This window comes from Cyclopterus lumpus, chromosome 16, assembly GCF_009769545.1.
Source record: "Cyclopterus lumpus isolate fCycLum1 chromosome 16, fCycLum1.pri, whole genome shotgun sequence".
NCBI classification, from domain to species: Eukaryota; Metazoa; Chordata; class Actinopteri; order Perciformes; family Cyclopteridae; genus Cyclopterus; species Cyclopterus lumpus.
The window spans coordinates 1367501-1375376 of record NC_046981.1 but is presented as its reverse complement, the minus strand read 5'-3'; the positions used below and the strand labels follow the sequence as shown (position 1 = coordinate 1375376).

The window sequence follows — 7876 nt, the reverse complement described above, 5'->3', positions numbered from 1 at the left end:
GAGGGCCAAGATGCCCTGCATCAACTGGCCGCTGACGGTGAGCCGGACATGGGACAAGGAAGGGAGGGAGGAAGGGAGGGAGGGAGGAAGGGGGGTAGGAAGGAAGGGAGGGAGGAAGGGAGGGAGGAAGGAAGGGAGGGAGGGCCAAGATGCCCTGCATCAACTGTCCGCTGACGGTGAGCCGGACATGGGACAAGGAAGGAAGTGAGGAAGGGAGGGAGGGAGGAAGGCAGGATGGGAGGGAGGGAGGAAGGGAGGGAGGAAGGAAGGGAGGGAGGGCCAAGATGCCCTGCATCAACTGGCCGCTGACGGTGAGCCGGACATGGGACAAGGAAGGGAGGGAGGAAGGGATATTGTATTGATACATGTGGTATTGATACATCTGGTATTGATAAATGTATTATTGATAGCCGGACAAGGAAGGGAGGGAAGGAGGAAGGGAGGAATGGAGTGAGGAAGGGAGGGTGGAAGGAAGGAAGGGAGGGAGGGAGGAAGGGAGGGAGGAAGTAAGGGAGGGAGGGAGGAAGGGAGGGAGGGCCAAGATGCCCTGCATCAACTGGCCGCTGACGGTGAGCCGGACAAGGAAGGGAGGGAGGGAGGGAGGGAGGAAGGGAGGTACGGAGGGAGGGAGGAAGGGAGGGAGGAAGGAAGGGAGGGAGGGAGGAACGGCGGATCGGAGGAACGGAGGGAGGAAGGGAGGGAGGAACGGAGGGAGGGAGGAAGGGAGGGAGGAAGGAAGGGAGGAAGGGAGGAACGGAGGGAGGAAGGGAGGGAGGAAGGAAGGGAGGGAGGGAGGAAGGAGGAACGGCGGATCGGAGGGAGGAAGGGAGGGAGGAACGGAGGGAGGGAGGAAGGGAGGGAGGGAGGAAGGAGGAACGGCGGATTGGAGGGAGGAAGGGAGGGAGGAAGGAAGGGAGGGAGGGAGGAAGGGAGGAACGGAGGGAGGAAGGGAGGGAGGGCCAAGATGCCCTGCATCAATGGGACATGGGACAAGGAAGGGAGGGAGGAAGGGATATTGTATTGATACATGTGGTATTGATACATGTGGTATTGATACATGTATTATTGATAGCCGGACAAGGAAGGGAGGGAGGAAGGGAGGAAGGGAGGGAGGAAGGGAGGAACGGAGTGAGGAAGGGAGGGTGGAAGGAAGGAAGGGAGGGAGGAATGGAGGAAGGAAGTAAGGGAGGGAGGGAGGAACGGAGGGAGGAAGGAAGGGAGGGAGGAAGGAAGGGAGGGAGGGAGGGAGGAAGGGAGGAACGGAGTGAGGAAGGGAGGGTGGAAGGAAGGGAGGGAGGAAGTAAGGGAGAGGAAGGGAGGGTGGAAGGAAGGGAGGGAGGAAGTAAGGGAGGGAGGAAGGGAGGGAGGGCCAAGATGCCCTGCATCAACTGGCCACTGACGGTGAGCCGGACAAGGAAGGGAGGGAGGAAGGGAGGGAGGGAGGGAGGAAGGGAGGAAGGAAGGGAGGAACGGAGGAACGGAGGGAGGGAGGAAGGGAGGGAGGAAGGAAGGGAGGAAGGGAGGGAGGAAGGGAGGGAGGAAGGAAGGGAGGGAGGGAGGGAGGAAGGGAGGAAGGGAGGAACGGAGGAACGGAGGGAGGGAGGGAGGAAGGGAAGAAGGAAGGGAGGCAGGGCCAAGATATGGTATTGATACATGTGGTATTGATACATATTGTATTGATACATATGGTATTGATACATGTGGTATTGATACATATTGTATTGATACATATGGTATTGATACATGTGGTATTGATACATGATACATGTGGTATTGATACATATTATCTGTTTCAGGAGTTCTTTCATTACTCCGTGGGCTCCGTCCTCATCGTCATCGCCTCCATCGTCGCCGCTGTGAAGAGCGGCGGCGTCTCGGCGCTGGTGGCCGGATCGGTGCGTAACGCATCGTAGCGTTAGCCGTTAGCTTCGTCGTTTAGCCCAGCGACCGCTAACGTTACTAGCTCTGCTTGTTTTTCACAATGTGACATTATATTTATACATATATATATATTTATATTTATACATATTCATAAAGTGTGCATTGTGTCTGCAGGTGTTTGGCTTCATAGCCACGTTCCTGATGGCCGTTAGCTTGTGGACGTCTTACAGCGTGACCTGCGGCCACCAGACGGGTACGACTGGTTACCTTCAAGCGGATCAGTGAAGGACTCTTTAGTGTCTCCTTCTCTTCTCCAACTGACCTTCTTCACTTTGCTCTCATGTTTTTCCTCCCTCCAATTCTTCCTTATCTCCTGCACCCTTAAATCATTTCCTTCCTTCCTTCCCTCCATCTTCCATACATCCTTGTATTCTTTCTCTCTTCCTTCACTTCATCCATCCTTTCTCCCTTTCTTCCTCCCTCCCTCCCATCCTTAATTATTTCCTTCATTCCTTCCTTCCCTCCATCCTTCCTTCTACCCTTCATCCCTCTCCTCCATTATTCCCTCTTCCCTTCCGTCCCTCCATCCTCCATTCCTCCCCTCACTCCATTCTTCATTCATTCCTCCCTTCCTTAACTCTTCCCTTCCTCCCTCCTCTCCTCCTCCTCTCCTCCTCTCCTCCTCTCCTCCTCCTCTCCCCCTCCTCCTCCTCCCCTCCAGGTGCAGCAGTGTAAGAAGTGATCGTCCTGGAGGAGCCAGCTGGCTGTGTCCTGTTTTCTGCCTAGCAACCACCTGGATAATTAACCTGATTGGATAATAATTCTTAACAACAGCTGATCCAGGACCAGCTGTTGTTTCTCCTCAATAGTTTATTTCCTCTTTCCTAAAGTCACATTTTCCTGTTCAAGGTGCTCGTTCACGCTTAAACGTCATCAAAGAAGCTTTTTAGAAAGGTCGACGCCCACTTCTCGTTATGCTGTAAAGAAACAAAAAAGGACGATTTTCCTGCCAAAGTTCCTCATTACAGGAACTCGCTTGATTTCACTTTTCATCCATTCCAACTTTTTTTAATCTACTTTTTAAAATTATGTAAAAGTCTGGACCACGAATGCATTAAGCTCTTTAAAAAAAAAATCACTTTTCTTAAATGTCCAGCGAGGAAACACAGTACAGCCCTGTTAGCATGCTACGCTAATTTCTGCTATCATTATTCCAGTGTGCTAACAAACTTTACCAAGCATAATGTTTTACAGGAAATACGTTTGCATGTTAAACATCTCTCAGGCGAACGTGTGCTGAAATACAAGAACAACAGTAGCATGCTGAAGGATTCTGGGAAATGGAACGAAATTAAACATTAGCATGCTAACGTTAGCATGCTAACGATGCAAACCCCAAAAAAACAAGGAAAAGTGCTCAATCGTTCTATAATTGAAACATAAATATGGTCACTATAAATATTGTTCCTATTGTCAACAAACGTGCAGAACCAAACAAACAATTAATTGATCCCAATATACAAACAAATAGTCCTCAATAGAAATGGGGATTGTCTGAGTAATACAACTCCAGCGAGCAGCTGCTTTAGGAAATAACTGATGAGAATATTGTTGTTCCTAAAGATTCTTCAGTGGGAACCAACGCGCTTGTGATCTGCACGTGTTGACAATAAGAAAAACAAAACAATAACACCAACAACGTCCTTCAGTCACATCACTACTGTTTGAAACAGAATCGGGACGTTAACGGCACCGTTATCGTACGCCTTGCTCGCCCTCAGCGGCGTTTATGACGTTTATGACGTTTATGGCGTTTATGGCGTTTATGACGTTTATGACGACTCTCCTCGGTGCTTTAAACAAACAGCTGTTCAACGTTGACTTTAAATTCAACCAGGAAGCACAAACGGTCTGATTTGATGCCAAAAAGAAGAGAGCGGCGTCCTCAGTGAGCTCATAACGTGGTTATGAATCTACGGAGCCGGTCGAGGGGACGGAACACAAAATGAGGAAGTCTGTTTGCACGGATTAATTAAACAGATTCATAAATGTATTAAGAAAACAAGGACTTCATTGAGATTCATACGTACACATGGATTATAAACATTTATGCATGAGTTATTAAATGTGCAGATTAATATATTGAACACGCAATTTGATAAAGATACCTACACATTTAATAAAATGTATATTTATTGATGATGGCTAATGCATTAATGTACAGATTTATAGAAGCTTAATCCGGATTAATAAATCGTACATGTGGATTAAAAATGATCACAGGTAAATACAACAATGTGCATATTATTTATAAATAATTTAGATAAAGATAAGATTAAGACATGCCTACAGATTAATAATGCACATTAATAAAACCAAGACACAGACTAATACATGTACTAATTAATATATTAAATTTGAAGAAATAATCAAATACATGTGTACTTATGGATACTTTAAAAAACAATTAGAGTGAATAAATTAATTGTAAATCGGCCGACATTTGCACGGATTATAAAAAATGATGCACAAGTAGGAATACTAAAGTATGCATCTGGCATTCAGTTGAAATGGCAAAAAACTACAATTAATTTGCAAAAGCTTTATTTAATTGTCACAAAATAGTGGAAAACTTTAAATATCCTGTGTATAAAACCACAAAGAGTTGATTTTGAAAAGCACAAAATATCTCACGTCATCCTCTCGTTGTCGTGTTCTTCACCATTTCTCTGACTCTGTGTTTTTATTGATTATCTTTTGATTATTATCTTTATGGTTCTGTGTGCGCAGATTTCCACATCGTGCGTCGGCTCCGTAGATTTCTGACCAATCAGAGTTTCTGATCGCAAATAAAACTCAAATGTTCAGAAGAAGTGGATTAAAAAAGCAGCTCGTCTTTTAATTCTACAAACGTTTCAGATGGATTTAATAGTGATGAAGAGAACTGCTTTAAAACGACGTGTTACGTTAGCTAGGAAGCTAGCTATAGCTAGCTCACAAAATGGCCACGATAGTGCACAATCTATACTCGACAGTGATAAGTAGTTTTATTCTTTGAGAAACGTGTCGGAACCTTTTTCTCACTTAAAAATAAGTTCTGAAATATTTTCTAAACAAAAATAATCGTTGTCGAGGCGTTATTATGCTAACCTAGCCTAGCATCCTCATCCTCATTTGAGTCGGAAATGAAGTCAAACAACTTTGAAACATTGAAATATGTTAAAAATATATTATTTTGCTAATGTGAATTCTGAGCTAGCATTAGCTCAGCCCATAAATCGAGCCTGACTTCATTGTTGACAATATCAAATGCAGTCTTACTCGTTAGCCTCGATGAGTTAGCATCACGCTAGCAGACCTCGGTAACATTTAAATCTAAAGTGAATCCATGTAAAGTTGTGGTTCACGTTTAAAAAGAAAACTCTGAATGACGTGAAGCTGAACTCTGGCGTTCAGCCTCATATTACAGATTACTGCCTTACTGTCCATCAGATGCCAAAAATAATAATCAGCTTCACGTCTGATCCGAGTTCCATCGAGCGTTTCACTCTGAGTGGAGTTCAGGCTCACGGGACGTCTTCAGGTCTTCAGAGGAGGTTCTCCTGAAGGCCAACAATCTGTCGGATGAAAGCAGAACCAAAAAGAAGTTCACCTGAACGCAGATTGTTTACAAATGAAGGTTCGTGGTTTGTGTTAAAAGAACCACGTTTGTACAGTTTGTAGCCACCAAATGTAAAATGACTCCACGCCGGTCTCCTGGGTCAAAGTCCCGACTTCAAGTGAAGTTATCGCGATACGCCGTCACCTGGATGATCGATTGATAATTGGTAATAACAAGCACGCTCTGCTTCAATTCTCTCAAGAGAAAATTGTAATATTTTTGCATTTTAAGTTCTCAAATAAATGAGAAAATACAAATAAATCCACGTGATTATTTCATATGGACTATTTCTCCTATTGAGCGACCAGAGAACGTGCAACATCGCGATATATAAACGTCGTTATCGAGATAATGAAATGACGTAGATGGAAGATTTTGGTCGGCTCTCAACACCTGACTCCGCCCCTCGAGACGGCGTTTAGAGGTCGCTTCACGTCTTCCCGTGGAATCGGGCCGGCTCGGTGACGTCGTCCGATAGCCGACGACGAAGAGAACAACGGGAAAGTTCAATTTGGAAAGGGGGCGGGTCTTGTTTACCAGGTCTTGTGTGGACCCGCCTCTTTCACTGTGATCCAAGAACGACATTTTGGATCGACGGCCAAAAGATTTCAACACGTCTTCGCTCACGATTGTCAGCTTTTTATTTAGCGACAGCCTTCAATCACGACTTAAAGAAACCTTTCTGCGTCTCAGATATCGTTGTTTTACCTTCTTTGATGGTCCAAGGTGTTCACATTATTATTATTATTATTATTATTATTATTATTATTATATTTGCTGCTTCACTGTATTTTTGTTTTTATTGTCTGGACCAGTTCGACACATATGAAGGTTTTATTTCATTATAGATGCACTGATAAAAACAATCAAATCTAATTTGAGAATTTGTTAAGAATCACTGGATGAAAATAATTGAGATCTTTTAGATTTAGTCAGCGTGCTTTTGATTTGCTTCAAGATTTTAATGATGAACTTTTCATATTACCAGTTTTTCCATCAATATCTCCCCGGCGACCATCGAATTTGGGTCATTTTTGTTGGCAAATCTGGTTTCATAACGCTGCCTTGACGCTTTTTGGAGTGAATTTGTCCTTCAGTCATTTGGGGATTTGGCCCTTTTGTGTCTTCAGATAAAAATGTATGCTGATGAGTTATGAATGTGAACATTGAATCTTTGGACTCCAGGCTGAAAAAACTAAACAGACTGTTTACATTAATTTTTGCGTGCACGTATTTTCTGATTATTGTCACCGTTGCAAAGCGACCTGATGTCAGTTGGTCCTCTGGGGAAACAACCGGAGGCTTCGAGGGCTCATAAGTTCTGATCCAGCGCTCATAACTTTATGCTCAGTCGACGACGTTTCACAGAAATCTGAAAAAAGACTTTCGGGTCGACTTAAAAGTCACAAAAAAAGGTGATTGACCCCGAGACACAAAGGTCACCTCTGTTAACACAAAGGCTTCCTGTCTTGATTCCACGTGGTTTGTTTGGACTTGGTTGAAGAGACATTTCTCGGCTCAGGGTTCTTTGAACTGTAAAGGACCCCTCGAGGTCCATTTGGTCGTTCTGGACCTTTTGGTCGGATCGCACAACCTTCCGATCGACTTCTGGTCCGTTTGCTTCAACATTAAGTTTCAAAAGTTCACGCTTGAGCTTCAAATCAGCCGTTGAGGAAACAGTTTGAATGGATACACATCGTATCTGCTGAGAGAGATCCAGGTTTGAACTTTTAGAGGCGTGAAACTACAACAAAACAAACAAACGTGATTTTCCTTCAATGAAAAGGTCTCGTGAAAATCAATACAAGCCACCTGGACTCAAGAGAGATCTCCGATTTCATATACAGCCGTTTGTGTTGACTATAACTTTTCTTAGTCAGAGTACATCATGTCTTTTTGTACTTTACACCCTTCAGCATCATTTTTAACAGCGTTAAATAACATTGTGTAATAATCGCTGAGCGGGCGATCGCCAACGAACCTCAAAGGGACGAGATGTCGGGCTTCTGTGAGACGTCCATTCACGACTCTGGATCAGCGCTACGAGCTAACGAGCTAACGAGCTAAAACACGAGAACCCACCAGTCTCATCCTTAAAACCTTAAACCGGGACGAGCCCGGTGGACTCGAGACGATAGTTCACTTTTCAGTTCTCTCTCCAAAGTGCCTTAATGTTGAGTTATTGATCGGCCGACAGATTAATCTGCTATTTGCAAGCTAACGGGCGACTGAGTTTCAGTGAGGAAAGAAACACGTTTAAAAAGGAGCTTTTATTGTGTTTTAGAAGAGAAGATGTCCACGTAGTATTATTACATCACAAAGAGCTCACATTGA

At 44.4% G+C, this 7876-nt stretch overlaps 1 long non-coding RNA gene across 2 annotated transcripts in view; it reads left to right on the top strand.

Annotated features, from left to right (window-relative positions):
• The first annotated feature begins 3 nt into the window (after positions 1-3).
• Positions 4-7876, top strand: part of LOC117745316 — a 7962-nt gene continuing 89 nt past the window's right edge. Inside the window, exons 1-4 of one of the 2 annotated variants that reach the window (XR_004611225.1) lie at positions 4-37; positions 1797-1895; positions 2056-2134; positions 2603-7876. The exon at positions 2603-7876 is cut by the window's right edge and continues 89 nt beyond it. This is a non-coding gene — a long non-coding RNA (uncharacterized LOC117745316). Of the gene's footprint in view, positions 38-535; positions 570-1796; positions 1896-2055; positions 2135-2602 lie in introns of those variants that run through there. The other variant, XR_004611224.1, reaches the window with a different exon arrangement.